This window comes from Lithobates pipiens, unplaced genomic scaffold (assembly GCF_037356315.1).
Source record: "Lithobates pipiens isolate NorthernLeopardFrog02 unplaced genomic scaffold, aLitPip1_a1.2 Scaffold_28, whole genome shotgun sequence".
In the NCBI taxonomy this organism is placed as follows: domain Eukaryota; kingdom Metazoa; phylum Chordata; class Amphibia; order Anura; family Ranidae; genus Lithobates; species Lithobates pipiens.
This window is the reverse complement of record NW_027507789.1, coordinates 129,444,898-129,466,489: the sequence shown is the minus strand read 5'-3', so window position 1 is coordinate 129,466,489 and position 21,592 is coordinate 129,444,898. Positions and strand designations below refer to the sequence as shown.

Below are 21,592 nucleotides of genomic sequence, written 5' to 3'. Positions count from 1 at the left end.
GCTCAACACACTGGAATCTCAGAACAGCAGCATTAGGAAATTGCATGCTTTGGTTGAGAAGTCTTCCAAAAGGGCACACTTCTGATGAGATGACTAGTGAAATCTTGTCAACGTTACAAAACAAGTCCAACTGAACGTGATTACCTCTCCTGTAAGCTAGATTCCACATTAACACTTTAAGTGTGGACACCAAAAAACAAGCAGTACTAATGAAAAGCTGGCACACTTTTCAGCAGAGTGCCAAGTGAACTTGCCACAGAATGCTGCACCCAAAGTCCACTCTCAAGTGTAAAGTGACCACCACCTGCTGCCTCAGAAAGAGGACTGAAACACATAAGGTGGCATCTTGGCCATCTCCGTGAAACTTCAACTACCTTTTATAATGGATAAAGTGGTGAATACTTGTAGTTTAGAGTTCTGAGGCCTCCAGCTCAAGCAATGAATGCAGAGCATGGAATGTCCCACCCCATTTTAGTCGATAACATGTTCATTTTTATGGGTAGCATGGCCGAGCGGTCTAAGGCGCTGGATTAAGGCTCCAGTCTCTTTGGGGGCGTGGGTTCGAATCCCACTGCTGCCAAACTCCTTTTAACAAAATCCCTACCCTCTAGGGCTCAAGCTTCTCTGATCTTGCTCCTGCAATTTACTGCAGTTCCTTTCCCAACTCACTGGAATCTCAAAAAACACTTACATCTCTGCTTTAGCAGCATTAGAAAAGCTGCAATCATTGCATGTTTTGTTTGATACATGATACATACATATAATATGCATGTTGTGCACATATTACATACATGCTACACACACTACACACATATGACATACATGTTACACACATGTGACACACGTGCTACTTACATATTACACACATAGTTCACACATATTACACAAATGTTACATACATATGATATACATGTTGCATGCATGTTACATACATGTCACACTCATGTTACACACCATTTAGACACAATTTTACACACATGTCACATGCATGTTACACATATTACACACATATAACATACATGTCATACACATCACATACATGCTACACACATATGCCATGCATGTCACACACATGTTACATTAATATGACACACATATGACATGCATGTTGCACATATCTTACATACATGTTACACACATATGGCATGCATATGACATGCATGGTACACACATGTTACATACATGTTACACATATGACACACAATACACATATGGCATACATATCACACATATTACATACGTGTTACACACATATTACACAGATTATACATACATATGACATACATGTTGAATGCATGTTACATACATGTCATACACTTATGAAATACATGTTACACACGTTACATACATATGACACACATGACATACATGTTACGTACATGTCACATACACACAATGAATGCAGAGCATGGAATGTAGACTGTCATGCCTCTTTTTAGTCCTTAGCAAGAGCACTTTCACAGGTAGCATGGCCGAGCGGTCTAAGGCGCTGGATTTAGGCTCCAGTCTCTTTGGAGGTGTGGGTTCAAATCCCACTGCTGCCAAGCTCTTTTAACAAATGCCTATCCTTGATTGCTCAAGCGTCTCTGAAGTTTCTGCTGCACTTTGCTGGCATTCCTTGCTCAACACACTGGAATCTCAGAACAGCAGCATTAGGAAATTGCATGCTTTGGTTGAGAAGTCTTCCAAAAGGGCACACTTCTGATGAGATGACTAGTGAAATCTTGTCAACGTTACAAAACAAGTCCAACTGAACGTGATTACCTCTCCTGTAAGCTAGATTCCACATTAACACTTTAAGTGTGGACACCAAAAAACAAGCAGTACTAATGAAAAGCTGGCACACTTTTCAGCAGAGTGCCAAGTGAACTTGCCACAGAATGCTGCACCCAAAGTCCACTCTCAAGTGTAAAGTGACCACCACCTGCTGCCTCAGAAAGAGGACTGAAACACATAAGGTGGCATCTTGGCCATCTCCGTGAAACTTCAACTACCTTTTATAATGGATAAAGTGGTGAATACTTGTAGTTTAGAGTTCTGAGGCCTCCAGCTCAAGCAATGAATGCAGAGCATGGAATGTCCCACCCCATTTTAGTCGATAACGTGTTTATTTTTATGGGTAGCATGGCCGAGCGGTCTAAGGCGCTGGATTAAGGCTCCAGTCTCTTTGGGGGCGTGGGTTCGAATCCCACTGCTGCCAAACTCTTTTTAACAAAATCCCTACCCTCTAGGGCTCAAGCTTCTCTGATCTTGCTCCTGCAATTTACTGCAGTTCCTTTCCCAACTCACTGGAATCTCAAAAAACACTTACCTCTCTGCTTTAGCAGCATTAGAAAAGCTGCAATCATTGCATGTTTTGTTTGATACATGATACATACATATAATATGCATGTTGTGCACATATTACATACATGCTACACACACTACACACATATGACATACATGTTACACACATGTGACACACGTGCTACTTACATATTACACACATAGTTCACACATATTACACAAATGTTACATACATATGATATACATGTTGCATGCATGTTACATACATGTCACACTCATGTTACACACCATTTAGACACAATTTTACACACATGTCACATGCATGTTACACATATTACACACATATAACATACATGTCATACACATCACATACATGCTACACACATATGCCATGCATGTCACACACATGTTACATTAATATGACACACATATGACATGCATGTTGCACATATCTTACATACATGTTACACACATATGGCATGCATATGACATGCATGGTACACACATGTTACATACATGTTACACATATGACACACAATACACATATGGCATACATATCACACATATTACATACGTGTTACACACATATTACACAGATTATACATACATATGACATACATGTTGAATGCATGTTACATACATGTCATACACTTATGAAATACATGTTACACACGTTACATACATATGACACACATGACATACATGTTACGTACATGTCACATACACACAATGAATGCAGAGCATGGAATGTAGACTGTCATGCCTCTTTTTAGTCCTTAGCAAGAGCACTTTCACAGGTAGCATGGCCGAGCGGTCTAAGGCGCTGGATTTAGGCTCCAGTCTCTTTGGAGGCGTGGGTTCAAATCCCACTGCTGCCAAGCTCTTTTAACAAATGCCTATCCTTGATTGCTCAAGCGTCTCTGAAGTTTCTGCTGCACTTTGCTGGCATTCCTTGCTCAACACACTGGAATCTCAGAACAGCAGCATTAGGAAATTGCATGCTTTGGTTGAGAAGTCTTCCAAAAGGGCACACTTCTGATGAGATGACTAGTGAAATCTTGTCAACGTTACAAAACAAGTCCAACTGAACGTGATTACCTCTCCTGTAAGCTAGATTCCACATTAACACTTTAAGTGTGGACACCAAAAAACAAGCAGTACTAATGAAAAGCTGGCACACTTTTCAGCAGAGTGCCAAGTGAACTTGCCACAGAATGCTGCACCCAAAGTCCACTCTCAAGTGTAAAGTGACCACCACCTGCTGCCTCAGAAAGAGGACTGAAACACATAAGGTGGCATCTTGGCCATCTCCGTGAAACTTCAACTACCTTTTATAATGGATAAAGTGGTGAATACTTGTAGTTTAGAGTTCTGAGGCCTCCAGCTCAAGCAATGAATGCAGAGCATGGAATGTCCCACCCCATTTTAGTCGATAACGTGTTCATTTTTATGGGTAGCATGGCCGAGCGGTCTAAGGCGCTGGATTAAGGCTCCAGTCTCTTTGGGGGCGTGGGTTCGAATCCCACTGCTGCCAAACTCCTTTTAACAAAATCCCTACCCTCTAGGGCTCAAGCTTCTCTGATCTTGCTCCTGCAATTTACTGCAGTTCCTTTCCCAACTCACTGGAATCTCAAAAAACACTTACCTCTCTGCTTTAGCAGCATTAGAAAAGCTGCAATCATTGCATGTTTTGTTTGATACATGATACATACATATAATATGCATGTTGTGCACCTATTACATACATGCTACACACACTACACACATATGACATACATGTTACACACATGTGACACACGTGCTACTTACATATTACACACATAGTTCACACATATTACACAAATGTTACATACATATGATATACATGTTGCATGCATGTTACATACATGTCACACTCATGTTACACACCATTTAGACACAATTTTACACACATGTCACATGCATGTTACACATATTACACACATATAACATACATGTCATACACATCACATACATGCTACACACATATGCCATGCATGTCACACACATGTTACATTAATATGACACACATATGACATGCATGTTGCACATATCTTACATACATGTTACACACATATGGCATGCATATGACATGCATGGTACACACATGTTACATACATGTTACACATATGACACACAATACACATATGGCATACATATCACACATATTACATACGTGTTACACACATATTACACAGATTATACATACATATGACATACATGTTGAATGCATGTTACATACATGTCATACACTTATGAAATACATGTTACACACGTTACATACATATGACACACATGACATACATGTTACGTACATGTCACATACACACAATGAATGCAGAGCATGGAATGTAGACTGTCATGCCTCTTTTTAGTCCTTAGCAAGAGCACTTTCACAGGTAGCATGGCCGAGCGGTCTAAGGCGCTGGATTTAGGCTCCAGTCTCTTTGGAGGCGTGGGTTCAAATCCCACTGCTGCCAAGCTCTTTTAACAAATGCCTATCCTTGATTGCTCAAGCGTCTCTGAAGTTTCTGCTGCACTTTGCTGGCATTCCTTGCTCAACACACTGGAATCTCAGAACAGCAGCATTAGGAAATTGCATGCTTTGGTTGAGAAGTCTTCCAAAAGGGCACACTTCTGATGAGATGACTAGTGAAATCTTGTCAACGTTACAAAACAAGTCCAACTGAACGTGATTACCTCTCCTGTAAGCTAGATTCCACATTAACACTTTAAGTGTGGACACCAAAAAACAAGCAGTACTAATGAAAAGCTGGCACACTTTTCAGCAGAGTGCCAAGTGAACTTGCCACAGAATGCTGCACCCAAAGTCCACTCTCAAGTGTAAAGTGACCACTACCTGCTGCCTCAGAAAGAGGACTGAAACACATAAGGTGGCATCTTGGCCATCTCCCTGAAACTTCAACTACCTTTTATAATGGATAAAGTGGTGAATACTTGTAGTTTAGAGTTCTGAGGCCTCCAGCTCAAGCAATGAATGCAGAGCATGGAATGTCCCACCCCATTTTAGTCGATAACGTGTTCATTTTTATGGGTAGCATGGCCGAGCGGTCTAAGGCGCTGGATTAAGGCTCCAGTCTCTTTGGGGGCGTGGGGTTGAATCCCACTGCTGCCAAACTCCTTTTAACAAAATCCCTACCCTCTAGGGCTCAAGCTTCTCTGATCTTGCTCCTGCAATTTACTGCAGTTCCTTTCCCAACTCACTGGAATCTCAAAAAACACTTACCTCTCTGCTTTAGCAGCATTAGAAAAGCTGCAATCATTGCATGTTTTGTTTGATACATGATACATACATATAATATGCATGTTGTGCACATATTACATACATGCTACACACACTACACACATATGACATACATGTTACACACATGTGACACACGTGCTACTTACATATTACACACATAGTTCACACATATTACACAAATGTTACATACATATGATATACATGTTGCATGCATGTTACATACATGTCACACTCATGTTACACACCATTTAGACACAATTTTACACACATGTCACATGCATGTTACACATATTACACACATATAACATACATGTCATACACATCACATACATGCTACACACATATGTCATGCATGTCACACACATGTTACATTAATATGACACACATATGACATGCATGTTGCACATATCTTACATACATGTTACACACATATGGCATGCATATGACATGCATGGTACACACATGTTACATACATGTTACACATATGACACACAATACACATATGGCATACATATCACACATATTACATACGTGTTACACACATATTACACAGATTATACATACATATGACATACATGTTGAATGCATGTTACATACATGTCATACACTTATGAAATACATGTTACACACGTTACATACATATGACACACATGACATACATGTTACGTACATGTCACATACAAACAATGAATGCAGAGCATGGAATGTAGACTGTCATGCCTCTTTTTAGTCCTTAGCAAGAGCATTTTCACAGGTAGCATGGCCGAGCGGTCTAAGGCGCTGGATTTAGGCTCCAGTCTCTTTGGAGGTGTGGGTTCAAATCCCACTGCTGCCAAGCTCTTTTAACAAATGCCTATCCTTGATTGCTCAAGCGTCTCTGAAGTTTCTGCTGCACTTTGCTGGCATTCCTTGCTCAACACACTGGAATCTCAGAACAGCAGCATTAGGAAATTGCATGCTTTGGTTGAGAAGTCTTCCAAAAGGGCACACTTCTGATGAGATGACTAGTGAAATCTTGTCAACGTTACAAAACAAGTCCAACTGAACGTGATTACCTCTCCTGTAAGCTAGATTCCACATTAACACTTTAAGTGTGGACACCAAAAAACAAGCAGTACTAATGAAAAGCTGGCACACTTTTCAGCAGAGTGCCAAGTGAACTTGCCACAGAATGCTGCACCCAAAGTCCACTCTCAAGTGTAAAGTGACCACCACCTGCTGCCTCAGAAAGAGGACTGAAACACATAAGGTGGCATCTTGGCCATCTCCGTGCAACTTCAACTACCTTTTATAATGGATAAAGTGGTGAATACTTGTAGTTTAGAGTTCTGAGGCCTCCAGCTCAAGCAATGAATGCAGAGCATGGAATGTCCCACCCGATTTTAGTCGATAACGTGTTCATTTTTATGGGTAGCATGGCCGAGCGGTCTAAGGCGCTGGATTAAGGCTCCAGTCTCTTTGGGGGCGTGGGTACGAATCCCACTGCTGCCAAACTCCTTTTAACAAAATCCCTACCCTCTAGGGCTCAAGCTTCTCTGATCTTGCTCCTGCAATTTACTGCAGTTCCTTTCCCAACTCACTGGAATCTCAAAAAACACTTACCTCTCTGCTTTAGCAGCATTAGAAAAGCTGCAATCATTGCATGTTTTGTTTGATACATGATACATACATATAATATGCATGTTGTGCACATATTACATACATGCTACACACACTACACACATATGACATACATGTTACACACATGTGACACATGTGCTACTTACATATTACACACATAGTTCACACATATTACACAAATGTTACATACATATGATATACATGTTGCATGCATGTTACATACATGTCACACTCATGTTACACACCATTTAGACACAATTTTACACACATGTCACATGCATGTTACACATATTACACACATATAACATACATGTCATACACATCACATACATGCTACACACATATGCCATGCATGTCACACACATGTTACATTAATATGACACACATATGACATGCATGTTGCACATATCTTACATACATGTTACACACATATGGCATGCATATGACATGCATGGTACACACATGTTACATACATGTTACACATATGACACACAATACACATATGGCATACATATCACACATATTACATACGTGTTACACACATATTACACAGATTATACATACATATGACATACATGTTGAATGCATGTTACATACATGTCATACACTTATGAAATACATGTTACACACGTTACATACATATGACACACATGACATAAATGTTACATACATGTCACATACACACAATGAATGCAGAGCATGGAATGTAGACTGTCATGCCTCTTTTTAGTCCTTAGCAAGAGCACTCTCACAAGTAGCATGGCCGAGCGGTCTAAGGCGCTGGATTTAGGCTCCAGTCTCTTTGGAGGCGTGGGTTCAAATCCCACTGCTGCCAAGTTCTTTTAACAAATGCCTATCCTTGATTGCTCAAGCGTCTCTGAAGTTTCTGCTGCACTTTGCTGGCATTCCTTGCTCAACACACTGGAATCTCAGAACAGCAGCATTAGGAAATTGCATGCTTTGGTTGAGAAGTCTTCCAAAAGGGCACACTTCTGATGAGATGACTAGTGAAATCTTGTCAACGTTACAAAACAAGTCCAACTGAACGTGATTACCTCTCCTGTAAGCTAGATTCCACATTAACACTTTAAGTGTGGACACCAAAAAACAAGCAGTACTAATGAAAAGCTGGCACACTTTTCAGCAGAGTGCCAAGTGAACTTGCCACAGAATGCTGCACCCAAAGTCCACTCTCAAGTGTAAAGTGACCACCACCTGCTGCCTCAGAAAGAGGACTGAAACACATAAGGTGGCATCTTGGCCATCTCCGTGAAACTTCAACTACCTTTTATAATGGATAAAGTGGTGAATACTTGTAGTTTAGAGTTCTGAGGCCTCCAGCTCAAGCAATGAATGCAGAGCATGGAATGTCCCACCCCATTTTAGTCGATAACATGTTCATTTTTATGGGTAGCATGGCCGAGCGGTCTAAGGCGCTGGATTAAGGCTCCAGTCTCTTTGGGGGCGTGGGTTCGAATCCCACTGCTGCCAAACTCCTTTTAACAAAATCCCTACCCTCTAGGGCTCAAGCTTCTCTGATCTTGCTCCTGCAATTTACTGCAGTTCCTTTCCCAACTCACTGGAATCTCAAAAAACACTTACATCTCTGCTTTAGCAGCATTAGAAAAGCTGCAATCATTGCATGTTTTGTTTGATACATGATACATACATATAATATGCATGTTGTGCACATATTACATACATGCTACACACACTACACACATATGACATACATGTTACACACATGTGACACACGTGCTACTTACATATTACACACATAGTTCACACATATTACACAAATGTTACATACATATGATATACATGTTGCATGCATGTTACATACATGTCACACTCATGTTACACACCATTTAGACACAATTTTACACACATGTCACATGCATGTTACACATATTACACACATATAACATACATGTCATACACATCACATACATGCTACACACATATGCCATGCATGTCACACACATGTTACATTAATATGACACACATATGACATGCATGTTGCACATATCTTACATACATGTTACACACATATGGCATGCATATGACATGCATGGTACACACATGTTACATACATGTTACACATATGACACACAATACACATATGGCATACATATCACACATATTACATACATGTTACACACATATTACACAGATTATACATACATATGACATACATGTTGAATGCATGTTACATACATGTCATACACTTATGAAATACATGTTACACACGTTACATACATATGACACACATGACATACATGTTACGTACATGTCACATACACACAATGAATGCAGAGCATGGAATGTAGACTGTCATGCCTCTTTTTAGTCCTTAGCAATAGCACTTTCACAGGTAGCATGGCCGAGCGGTCTAAGGCGCTGGATTTAGGCTCCAGTCTCTTTGGAGGCGTGGGTTCAAATCCCACTGCTGCCAAGCTCTTTTAACAAATGCCTATCCTTGATTGCTCAAGCGTCTCTGAAGTTTCTGCTGCACTTTGCTGGCATTCCTTGCTCAACACACTGGAATCTCAGAACAGCAGCATTAGGAAATTGCATGCTTTGGTTGAGAAGTCTTCCAAAAGGGCACACTTCTGATGAGATGACTAGTGAAATCTTGTCAACGTTACAAAACAAGTCCAACTGAACGTGATTACCTCTCCTGTAAGCTAGATTCCACATTAACACTTTAAGTGTGGACACCAAAAAACAAGCAGTACTAATGAAAAGCTGGCACACTTTTCAGCAGAGTGCCAAGTGAACTTGCCACAGAATGCTGCACCCAAAGTCCACTCTCAAGTGTAAAGTGACCACCACCTGCTGCCTCAGAAAGAGGACTGAAACACATAAGGTGGCATCTTGGCCATCTCCGTGAAACTTCAACTACCTTTTATAATGGATAAAGTGGTGAATACTTGTAGTTTAGAGTTCTGAGGCCTCCAGCTCAAGCAATGAATGCAGAGCATGGAATGTCCCACCCCATTTTAGTCGATAACGTGTTCATTTTTATGGGTAGCATGGCCGAGCGGTCTAAGGCGCTGGATTAAGGCTCCAGTCTCTTTGGGGGCGTGGGTTCGAATCCCACTGCTGCCAAACTCCTTTTAACAAAATCCCTACCCTCTAGGGCTCAAGCTTCTCTGATCTTGCTCCTGCAATTTACTGCAGTTCCTTTCCCAACTCACTGGAATCTCAAAAAACACTTACCTCTCTGCTTTAGCAGCATTAGAAAAGCTGCAATCATTGCATGTTTTGTTTGATACATGATACATACATATAATATGCATGTTGTGCACATATTACATACATGCTACACACACTACACACATATGACATACATGTTACACACATGTGACACACGTGCTACTTACATATTACACACATAGTTCACACATATTACACAAATGTTACATACATATGATATACATGTTGCATGCATGTTACATACATGTCACACTCATGTTGCACACCATTTAGACACAATTTTACACACATGTCACATGCATGTTACACATATTACACACATATAACATACATGTCATACACATCACATACATGCTACACACATATGCCATGCATGTCACACACATGTTACATTAATATGACACACATATGACATGCATGTTGCACATATCTTACATACATGTTACACACATATGGCATGCATATGACATGCATGGTACACACATGTTACATACATGTTACACATATGACACACAATACACATATGGCATACATATCACACATATTACATACGTGTTACACACATATTACACAGATTATACATACATATGACATACATGTTGAATGCATGTTACATACATGTCATACACTTATGAAATACATGTTACACACGTTACATACATATGGCACACATGACATAAATGTTACATACATGTCACATACACACAATGAATGCAGAGCATGGAATGTAGACTGTCATGCCTCTTTTTAGTCCTTAGCAAGAGCACTCTCACAAGTAGCATGGCCGAGCGGTCTAAGGCACTGGATTTAGGCTCCAGTCTCTTTGGAGGCGTGGGTTCAAATCCCACTGCTGCCAAGCTCTTTTAACAAATGCCTATCCTTGATTGCTCAAGCGTCTCTGAAGTTTCTGCTGCACTTTGCTGGCATTCCTTGCTCAACACACTGGAATCTCAGAACAGCAGCATTAGGAAATTGCATGCTTTGGTTGAGAAGTCTTCCAAAAGGGCACACTTCTGATGAGATGACTAGTGAAATCTTGTCAACGTTACAAAACAAGTCCAACTGAACGTGATTACCTCTCCTGTAAGCTAGATTCCACATTAACACTTTAAGTGTGGACACCAAAAAACAAGCAGTACTAATGAAAAGCTGGCACACTTTTCAGCAGAGTGCCAAGTGAACTTGCCACAGAATGCTGCACCCAAAGTCCACTCTCAAGTGTAAAGTGACCACCACCTGCTGCCTCAGAAAGAGGACTGAAACACATAAGGTGGCATCTTGGCCATCTCCGTGAAACTTCAACTACCTTTTATAATGGATAAAGTGGTGAATACTTGTAGTTTAGAGTTCTGAGGCCTCCAGCTCAAGCAATGAATGCAGAGCATGGAATGTCCCACCCCATTTTAGTCGATAACGTGTTCATTTTTATGGGTAGCATGGCCGAGCGCTCTAAGGCGCTGGATTAAGGCTCCAGTCTCTTTGGGGGCGTGGGTTCGAATCCCACTGCTGCCAAACTCCTTTTAACAAAATCCCTACCCTCTAGGGCTCAAGCTTCTCTGATCTTGCTCCTGCAATTTACTGCAGTTCCTTTCCCAACTCACTGGAATCTCAAAAAACACTTACCTCTCTGCTTTAGCAGCATTAGAAAAGCTGCAATCATTGCATGTTTTGTTTGATACATGATACATACATATAATATGCATGTTGTGCACATATTACATACATGCTACACACACTACACACATATGACATACATGTTACACACATGTGACACACGTGCTTTTTACATATTACACACATAGTTCACACATATTACACAAATGTTACATACATATGATATACATGTTGCATGCATGTTACATACATGTCACACTCATGTTACACACCATTTAGACACAATTTTACACACATGTCACATGCATGTTACACATATTACACACATATAACATACATGTCATACACATCACATACATGCTACACACATATGCCATGCATGTCACACACATGTTACATTAATATGACACACATATGACATGCATGTTGCACATATCTTACATACATGTTACACACATATGGCATGCATATGACATGCATGGTACACACATGTTACATACATGTTACACATATGACACACAATACACATATGGCATACATATCACACATATTACATACGTGTTACACACATATTACACAGATTATACATACATATGACATACATGTTGAATGCATGTTACATACATGTCATACACTTATGAAATACATGTTACACGCGTTACATACATATGACACACATGACATACATGTTACGTACATGTCACATACACACAATGAATGCAGAGCATGGAATGTAGACTGTCATGCCTCTTTTTAGTCCTTAGCAAGAGCACTTTCACAGGTAGCATGGCCGAGCGGTCTAAGGCACTGGATTTAGGCTCCAGTCTCTTTGGAGGCGTGGGTTCAAATCCCACTGCTGCCAAGCTCTTTTAACAAATGCCTATCCTTGATTGCTCTAGCGTCTCTGAAGTTTCTGCTGCACTTTGCTGGCATTCCTTGCTCAACACACTGGAATCTCAGAACAGCAGCATTAGGAAATTGCATGCTTTGGTTGAGAAGTCTTCCAAAAGGGCACACTTCTGATGAGATGACTAGTGAAATCTTGTCAACGTTACAAAACAAGTCCAACTGAACGTGATTACCTCTCCTGTAAGCTAGATTCCACATTAACACTTTAAGTGTGGACACCAAAAAACAAGCAGTACTAATGAAAAGCTGGCACACTTTTCAGCAGAGTGCCAAGTGAACTTGCCACAGAATGCTGCACCCAAAGTCCACTCTCAAGTGTAAAGTGACCACCACCTGCTGCCTCAGAAAGAGGACTGAAACACATAAGGTGGCATCTTGGCCATCTCCGTGAAACTTCAACTACCTTTTATAATGGATAAAGTGGTGAATACTTGTAGTTTAGAGTTCTGAGGCCTCCAGCTCAAGCAATGAATGCAGAGCATGGAATGTCCCACCCCATTTTAGTCGATAACGTGTTAATTTTTATGGGTAGCATGGCCGAGCGGTCTAAGGCGCTGGATTAAGGCTCCAGTCTCTTTGGGGGCGTGGGTTCGAATCCCACTGCTGCCAAACTCCTTTTAACAAAATCCCTACCCTCTAGGGCTCAAGCTTCTCTGATCTTGCTCCTGCAATTTACTGCAGTTCCTTTCCCAACTCACTGGAATCTCAAAAAACACTTACCTCTCTGCTTTAGCAGCATTAGAAAAGCTGCAATCATTGCATGTTTTGTTTGATACATGATACATACATATAATATGCATGTTGTGCACATATTACATACATGCTACACACACTACACACATATGACATACATGTTACACACATGTGACACACGTGCTACTTACATATTACACACATAGTTCACACATATTACACAAATGTTACATACATATGATATACATGTTGCATGCATGTTACATAAATATCACACTCATGTTACACACCATTTAGACACAATTTTACACACATGTCACATGCATGTTACACATATTACACACATATAACATACATGTCATACACATCACATACATGCTACACACATATGCCATGCATGTCACACACATGTTACATTAATATGACACACATATGACATGCATGTTGCACATATCTTACATACATGTTACACACATATGGCATGCATATGACATGCATGGTACACACATGTTACATACATGTTACACATATGACACACAATACACATATGGCATACATATCACACATATTACATACGTGTTACACACATATTACACAGATTATACATACATATGACATACATGTTGAATGCATGTTACATACATGTCATACACTTATGAAATACATGTTACACATGTTACATACATATGACACACATGACATACATGTTACGTACATGTCACATACAAACAATGAATGCAGAGCATGGAATGTAGACTGTCATGCCTCTTTTTAGTCCTTAGCAAGAGCACTTTCACAGGTAGCATGGCCGAGCGGTCTAAGGCGCTGTATTTAGGCTCCAGTCTCTTTGGAGGTGTGGGTTCAAATCCCACTGCTGCCAAGCTCTTTTAACAAATGCCTATCCTTGATTGCTCAAGCGTCTCTGAAGTTTCTGCTGCACTTTGCTGGCATTCCTTGCTCAACACACTGGAATCTCAGAACAGCAGCATTAGGAAATTGCATGCTTTGGTTGAGAAGTCTTCCAAAAGGGCACACTTCTGATGAGATGACTAGTGAAATCTTGTCAACGTTACAAAACAAGTCCAACTGAACGTGATTACCTCTCCTGTAAGCTAGATTCCACATTAACACTTTAAGTGTGGACACCAAAAAACAAGCAGTACTAATGAAAAGCTGGCACACTTTTCAGCAGAGTGCCAAGTGAACTTGCCACAGAATGCTGCACCCAAAGTCCACTCTCAAGTGTAAAGTGACCACCACCTGCTGCCTCAGAAAGAGGACTGAAACACATAAGGTGGCATCTTGGCCATCTCCGTGAAACTTCAACTACCTTTTATAATGGATAAAGTGGTGAATACTTGTAGTTTAGAGTTCTGAGGCCTCCAGCTCAAGCAATGAATGCAGAGCATGGAATGTCCCACCCGATTTTAGTCGATAACGTGTTCATTTTTATGGGTAGCATGGCCGAGCGGTCTAAGGCGCTGGATTAAGGCTCCAGTCTCTTTGGGGGCGTGGGTTCGAATCCCACTGCTGCCAAACTCCTTTTAACAAAATCCCTACCCTCTAGGGCTCAAGCTTCTCTGATCTTGCTCCTGCAATTTACTGCAGTTCCTTTCCCAACTCACTGGAATCTCAAAAAACACTTACCTCTCTGCTTTAGCAGCATTAGAAAAGCTGCAATCATTGCATGTTTTGTTTGATACATGATACATGGCCGAGCGGTCTAAGGCGCTGGATTTAGGCTCCAGTCTCTTTGGAGGCGTGGGTTCAAATCCCACTGCTGCCAAGCTCTTTTAACAAATGCCTATCCTTGATTGCTCAAGCGTCTCTGAAGTTTCTGCTGCACTTTGCTGGCATTCCTTGCTCAACACACTGGAATCTCAGAACAGCAGCATTAGGAAATTGCATGCTTTGGTTGAGAAGTCTTCCAAAAGGGCACACTTCTGATGAGATGACTAGTGAAATCTTGTCAACGTTACAAAACAAGTCCAACTGAACGTGATTACCTCTCCTGTAAGCTAGATTCCACATTAACACTTTAAGTGTGGACACCAAAAAACAAGCAGTACTAATGAAAAGCTGGCACACTTTTCAGCAGAGTGCCAAGTGAACTTGCCACAGAATGCTGCACCCAAAGTCCACTCTCAAGTGTAAAGTGACCACCACCTGCTGCCTCAGAAAGAGGACTGAAACACATAAGGTGGCATCTTGGCCATCTCCGTGAAACTTCAACTACCTTTTATAATGGATAAAGTGGTGAATACTTGTAGTTTAGAGTTCTGAGGCCTCCAGCTCAAGCAATGAATGCAGAGCATGGAATGTCCCACCCGATTTTAGTCGATAACGTGTTTATTTTTGTGGGTAGCATGGCCGAGCGGTCTAAGGCGCTGGATTAAGGCTCCAGTCTCTTTGGGGGCGTGGGTTCGAATCCCACTGCTGCCAAACTCCTTTTAACAAAATCCCTACCCTCTAGGGCTCAAGCTTCTCTGATCTTGCTCCTGCAATTTACTGCAGTTCCTTTCCCAACTCACTGGAATCTCAAAAAACACTTACCTCTCTGCTTTAGCAGCATTAGAAAAGCTGCAATCATTGCATGTTTTGTTTGATACATGATACATACATATAATATGCATGTTGTGCACATATTACATACATGCTACACACACTACACACATATGACATACATGTTACACACATGTGACACACGTGCTACTTACATATTACACACATAGTTCACACATATTACACAAATGTTACATACATATGATATACATGTTACATACATGTCACACTCATGTTACACACCATTTAGACACAATTTTACACACATGTCACATGCATGTTACACATATTACACACATATAACATACATGTCATACACATCACATACATGCTACACACATATGCCATGCATGTCACACACATGTTACATTAATATGACACACATATGACATGCATGTTGCACATATCTTACATACATGTTACACACATATGGCATGCATATGACATGCATGGTACACACATGTTACATACATGTTACACATATGACACACAATACACATATGGCATACATATCACACATATTACATACGTGTTACACACATATTACACAGATTATACATACATATGACATACATGTTGAATGCATGTTACATACATGTCATACACTTATGAAATACATGTTACACACGTTACATACATATGACACACATGACATACGTGTTACGTACATGTCACATACACACAATGAATGCAGAGCATGGAATGTAGACTGTCATGCCTCTTTTTAGTCCTTAGCAAGAGCACTTTCACAGGTAGCATGGCCGAGCGGTCTAAGGCGCTGGATTTAGGCTCCAGTCTCTTTGGAGGCGTGGGTTCAAATCCCACTGCTGCCAAGCTCTTTTAACAAATGCCTATCCTTGATTGCTCAAGCGTCTCTGAAGTTTCTGCTGCACTTTGCTGGCATTCCTTGCTCAACACACTGGAATCTCAGAACAGCAGCATTAGGAAATTGCATGCTTTGGTTGAGAAGTCTTCCAAAAGGGCACACTTCTGATGAGATGACTAGTGAAATCTTGTCAACGTTACAAAACAAGTCCAACTGAACGTGATTACCTCTCCTGTAAGCTAGATTCCACATTAACACTTTAAGTGTGGACACCAAAAAACAAGCAGTACTAATGAAAAGCTGGCACACTTTTCAGCAGAGTGCCAAGTGAACTTGCCACAGAATGCTGCACCCAAAGTCCACTCTCAAGTGTAAAGTGACCACCACCTGCTGCCTCAGAAAGAGGACTGAAACACATAAGGTGGCATCTTGGCCATCTCCGTGAAACTTCAACTACCTTTTATAATGGATAAAGTGGTGAATACTTGTAGTTTAGAGTTCTGAGGCCTCCAGCTCAAGCAATTAATGCAGAGCATGGAATGTCCCACCCGATTTTAGTCGATAACGTGTTCATTTTTATGGGTAGCATGGCCGAGCGGTCTAAGGCGCTGGATTAAGGCTCCAGTCTCTTTGGGGGCGTGGGTTCGAATCCCACTGCTGCCAAACTCCTTTTAACAAAATCCCTACCCTCTAGGGCTCAAGCTTCTCTGATCTTGCTCCTGCAATTTACTGCAGTTCCTTTCCCAACTCACTGGAATCTCAAAAAACACTTACCTCTCTGCTTTAGCAGCATTAGAAAAGCTGCAATCATTGCATGTTTTGTTTGATACATGATACATACATATAATATGCATGTTGTGCACATATTACATACATGCTACACACACTACACACATATGACATACATGTTACACACATGTGACACACGTGCTACTTACATATTACACACATAGTTCACACATATTACACAAATGTTACATACATATGATATACATGTTGCATGCATGTTACATACATGTCACACTCATGTTACACACCATTTAGACACAATTTTACACACATGTCACATGCATGTTACACATATTACACACATATAACATACATGTCATACACATCACATACATGCTACACACATATGCCATGCATGTCACACACATGTTACATTAATATGACACACATATGACATGCATGTTGCACATATCTTACATACATGTTACACACATATGGCATGCATATGACATGCATGGTACACACATGTTACATACATGTTACACATATGACACACAATACACATATGGCATACATATCACACATATTACATACGTGTTACACACATATTACACAGATTATACATACATATGACATACATGTTGAATGCATGTTACATACATGTCATACACTTATGAAATACATGTTACACATGTTACATACATATGACACACATGACATAAATGTTACATACATGTCACATACACACAATGAATGCAGAGCATGGAATGTAGACTGTCATGCCTCTTTTTAGTCCTTAGCAAGAGCACTCTCACAAGTAGCATGGCCGAGCGGTCTAAGGCGCTGGATTTAGGCTCCAGTCTCTTTGGAGGCGTGGGTTCAAATCCCACTGCTGCCAAGTTCTTTTAACAAATGCCTATCCTTGATTGCTCAAGCGTCTCTGAAGTTTCTGCTGCACTTTGCTGGCATTCCTTGCTCAACACACTGGAATCTCAGAACAGCAGCATTAGGAAATTGCATGCTTTGGTTGAGAAGTCTTCCAAAAGGGCACACTTCTGATGAGATGACTAGTGAAATCTTGTCAACGTTACAAAACAAGTCCAACTGAACGTGATTACCTCTCCTGTAAGCTAGATTCCACATTAACACTTTAAGTGTGGACACAAAAAAATAACAAGCAGTACTAATGAAAAGCTGGCACACTTTTCAGCAGAGTGCCAAGTGAACTTGCCACAGAATGCTGCACCCAAAGTCCACTCTCAAGTGTAAAGTGACCACCACCTGCTGCCTCAGAAAGAGGACTGAAACACATAAGGTGGCATCTTGGCCATCTCCGTGAAACTTCAACTACCTTTTATAATGGATAAAGTGGTGAATACTTGTAGTTTAGAGTTCTGAGGCCTCCAGCTCAAGCAATGAATGCAGAGCATGGAATGTCCCACCCCATTTTAGTCGATAACGTGTTCATTTTTATGGGGAGCATGGCCGAGCGGTCTAAGGCGCTGGATTAAGGCTCCAGTCTCTTTGGGGGCGTGGGTTCGAATACCACTGCTGCCAAATTCCTTTTAAAAAAATCCCTACCCTCTAGGGCTCAAGCTTCTCTGATCTTGCTCCTGCAATTTACTGCAGTTCCTTTCCCAACTCACTGGAATCTCAAAAAACACTTACCTCTCTGCTTTAGCAGCATTAGAAAAGCTGCAATCATTGCATGTTTTGTTTGATACATGATACATACATATAATATGCATGTTGTGCACATATTACATACATGCTACACACACTACACACATATGACATACATGTTACACACATGTGACACACGTGCTACTTACATATTACACACATAGTTCACACATATTACACAAATGTTACATACATATGATATACATGTTGCATGCATGTTACATACATGTCACACTCATGTTACACACCATTTAGACACAATTTTACACACATGTCACATGCATGTTACGCATATTACACACATATAACATACATGTCATACACATCACATACATGCTACACACATATGCCATGCATGTCACACACATGTTACATTAATATGACACACATATGACATGCATGTTGCACATATCTTACATACATGTTACACACATATGTCATGCATATGACATGCATGGTACACACATGTTACATACATGTTACACATATGACACACAATACACATATGGCATACATATCACACATATTACATACGTGTTACACACATATTACACAGATTATACATACATATGACATACATGTTGAATGCATGTTACATACATGTCATACACTTATGAAATACATGTTACACATGTTACATACATATGACACACATGACATAAATGTTACATACATGTCACATACACACAATGAATGCAGAGCATGGAATGTAGACTGTCATGCCTCTTTTTAGTCCTTAGCAAGAGCACTCTCACAAGTAGCATGGCCGAGCGGTCTAAGGCGCTGGATTTAGGCTCCAGTCTCTTTGGAGGCGTGGGTTCAAATCCCACTGCTGCCAAGTTCTTTTAACAAATGCCTATCCTTGATTGCTCAAGCGTCTCTGAAGTTTCTGCTGCACTTTGCTGGCATTCCTTGCTCAACACACTGGAATCTCAGAACAGCAGCATTAGGAAATTGCATGCTTTGGTTGAGAAGTCTTCCAAAAGGGCACACTTCTGATGAGATGACTAGTGAAATCTTGTCAACGTTACAAAACAAGTCCAACTGAACGTGATTACCTCTCCTGTAAGCTAGATTCCACATTAACACTTTAAGTGTGGACACAAAAAAAAACAAGCAGTACTAATGAAAAGCTGGCACACTTTTCAGCAGAGTGCCAAGTGAACTTGCCACAGAATGCTGCACCCAAAGTCCACTCTCAAGTGTAAAGTGACCACCACCTGCTGCCTCAGAAAGAGGACTGAAACACATAAGGTGGCATCTTGGCCATCTCCGTGAAACTTCAACTACCTTTTATAATGGATAAAGTGGTGAATACTTGTAGTTTAGAGTTCTGAGGCCTCCAGCTCAAGCAATGAATGCAGAGCATGGAATGTCCCACCCCATTTTAGTCGATAACGTGTTCATTTTTATGGGTAGCATGGCCGAGCGGTCTAAGGCGCTGGATTAAGGCTCCAGTCTCTTTGGGGGCGTGGGTTCGAATACCACTGCTGCCAAATTCCTTTTAAAAAAATCCCTACCCTCTAGGGCTCAAGCTTCTCTGATCTTGCTCCTGCAATTTACTGCAGTTCCTTTCCCAACTCACTGGAATCTCAAAAAACACTTACCTCTCTGCTTTAGCAGCATTAGAAAAGCTGCAATCATTGCATGTTTTGTTTGATACATGATGCATACATATAATATGCATGTTGTGCACATATTACATACATGCTACACACACTACACACATATGACATACATGTTACACACATGTGACACACGTGCTACTTACATATTACACACATAGTTCACACATATTACACAAATGTTACATACATATGATATACATGTTGCATGCATGTTACATACATGTCACACTCATGTTACACACCATTTAGACACAATTTTACACACATGTCACATGCATGTTACACATATTACACACATATAACATACATGTCATACACATCACATACATGCTACACACATATGCCATGCATGTCACACACATGTTACATTAATATGACACACATATGACATGCATGTTGCACATATCTTACATACATGTTACACACATATGTCATGCATATGACATGCATGGTACACACATGTTACATACATGTTACACATATGACACACAATACACATATGGCATACATATCACACATATTACATACGTGTTACACACA

General features: G+C 40.6%; 21 non-coding genes across 21 annotated transcripts; all 21 read left to right on the top strand.

Annotated features, from left to right (window-relative positions):
* Positions 1-498: 498 nt before the first annotated feature.
* TRNAL-AAG (transfer RNA leucine (anticodon AAG)) lies at positions 499-580 on the top strand. The gene has a single exon. It is a non-coding gene; the product is annotated as a tRNA-Leu (tRNA).
* Positions 581-1,462: 882 nt separating this feature from the next.
* TRNAL-UAG (transfer RNA leucine (anticodon UAG)) lies at positions 1,463-1,544 on the top strand. The gene has a single exon. It is a non-coding gene; the product is annotated as a tRNA-Leu (tRNA).
* Positions 1,545-2,118: 574 nt separating this feature from the next.
* On the top strand, positions 2,119-2,200 carry TRNAL-AAG (transfer RNA leucine (anticodon AAG)). The gene has a single exon. It is a non-coding gene; the product is annotated as a tRNA-Leu (tRNA).
* Positions 2,201-3,082: 882 nt separating this feature from the next.
* On the top strand, positions 3,083-3,164 carry TRNAL-UAG (transfer RNA leucine (anticodon UAG)). Its single transcript has one exon. It is a non-coding gene; the product is annotated as a tRNA-Leu (tRNA).
* Positions 3,165-3,738: 574 nt separating this feature from the next.
* Positions 3,739-3,820, top strand: TRNAL-AAG (transfer RNA leucine (anticodon AAG)). The gene has a single exon. It is a non-coding gene; the product is annotated as a tRNA-Leu (tRNA).
* An 882-nt stretch (positions 3,821-4,702) lies between these two features.
* Positions 4,703-4,784, top strand: TRNAL-UAG (transfer RNA leucine (anticodon UAG)). Its single transcript has one exon. It is a non-coding gene; the product is annotated as a tRNA-Leu (tRNA).
* Positions 4,785-6,322: 1,538 nt separating this feature from the next.
* TRNAL-UAG (transfer RNA leucine (anticodon UAG)) lies at positions 6,323-6,404 on the top strand. The gene has a single exon. It is a non-coding gene; the product is annotated as a tRNA-Leu (tRNA).
* A 1,538-nt stretch (positions 6,405-7,942) lies between these two features.
* On the top strand, positions 7,943-8,024 carry TRNAL-UAG (transfer RNA leucine (anticodon UAG)). The gene has a single exon. It is a non-coding gene; the product is annotated as a tRNA-Leu (tRNA).
* Positions 8,025-8,598: 574 nt separating this feature from the next.
* Positions 8,599-8,680, top strand: TRNAL-AAG (transfer RNA leucine (anticodon AAG)). Its single transcript has one exon. It is a non-coding gene; the product is annotated as a tRNA-Leu (tRNA).
* An 882-nt stretch (positions 8,681-9,562) lies between these two features.
* TRNAL-UAG (transfer RNA leucine (anticodon UAG)) lies at positions 9,563-9,644 on the top strand. The gene has a single exon. It is a non-coding gene; the product is annotated as a tRNA-Leu (tRNA).
* A 574-nt stretch (positions 9,645-10,218) lies between these two features.
* Positions 10,219-10,300, top strand: TRNAL-AAG (transfer RNA leucine (anticodon AAG)). The gene has a single exon. It is a non-coding gene; the product is annotated as a tRNA-Leu (tRNA).
* Positions 10,301-11,182: 882 nt separating this feature from the next.
* TRNAL-UAG (transfer RNA leucine (anticodon UAG)) lies at positions 11,183-11,264 on the top strand. The gene has a single exon. It is a non-coding gene; the product is annotated as a tRNA-Leu (tRNA).
* Positions 11,265-11,838: 574 nt separating this feature from the next.
* On the top strand, positions 11,839-11,920 carry TRNAL-AAG (transfer RNA leucine (anticodon AAG)). The gene has a single exon. It is a non-coding gene; the product is annotated as a tRNA-Leu (tRNA).
* An 882-nt stretch (positions 11,921-12,802) lies between these two features.
* On the top strand, positions 12,803-12,884 carry TRNAL-UAG (transfer RNA leucine (anticodon UAG)). Its single transcript has one exon. It is a non-coding gene; the product is annotated as a tRNA-Leu (tRNA).
* Positions 12,885-13,458: 574 nt separating this feature from the next.
* Positions 13,459-13,540, top strand: TRNAL-AAG (transfer RNA leucine (anticodon AAG)). Its single transcript has one exon. It is a non-coding gene; the product is annotated as a tRNA-Leu (tRNA).
* Positions 13,541-15,078: 1,538 nt separating this feature from the next.
* TRNAL-AAG (transfer RNA leucine (anticodon AAG)) lies at positions 15,079-15,160 on the top strand. Its single transcript has one exon. It is a non-coding gene; the product is annotated as a tRNA-Leu (tRNA).
* An 824-nt stretch (positions 15,161-15,984) lies between these two features.
* Positions 15,985-16,066, top strand: TRNAL-AAG (transfer RNA leucine (anticodon AAG)). The gene has a single exon. It is a non-coding gene; the product is annotated as a tRNA-Leu (tRNA).
* An 871-nt stretch (positions 16,067-16,937) lies between these two features.
* Positions 16,938-17,019, top strand: TRNAL-UAG (transfer RNA leucine (anticodon UAG)). Its single transcript has one exon. It is a non-coding gene; the product is annotated as a tRNA-Leu (tRNA).
* A 574-nt stretch (positions 17,020-17,593) lies between these two features.
* Positions 17,594-17,675, top strand: TRNAL-AAG (transfer RNA leucine (anticodon AAG)). The gene has a single exon. It is a non-coding gene; the product is annotated as a tRNA-Leu (tRNA).
* An 882-nt stretch (positions 17,676-18,557) lies between these two features.
* TRNAL-UAG (transfer RNA leucine (anticodon UAG)) lies at positions 18,558-18,639 on the top strand. The gene has a single exon. It is a non-coding gene; the product is annotated as a tRNA-Leu (tRNA).
* A 1,541-nt stretch (positions 18,640-20,180) lies between these two features.
* TRNAL-UAG (transfer RNA leucine (anticodon UAG)) lies at positions 20,181-20,262 on the top strand. The gene has a single exon. It is a non-coding gene; the product is annotated as a tRNA-Leu (tRNA).
* Positions 20,263-21,592: the final 1,330 nt, after the last annotated feature.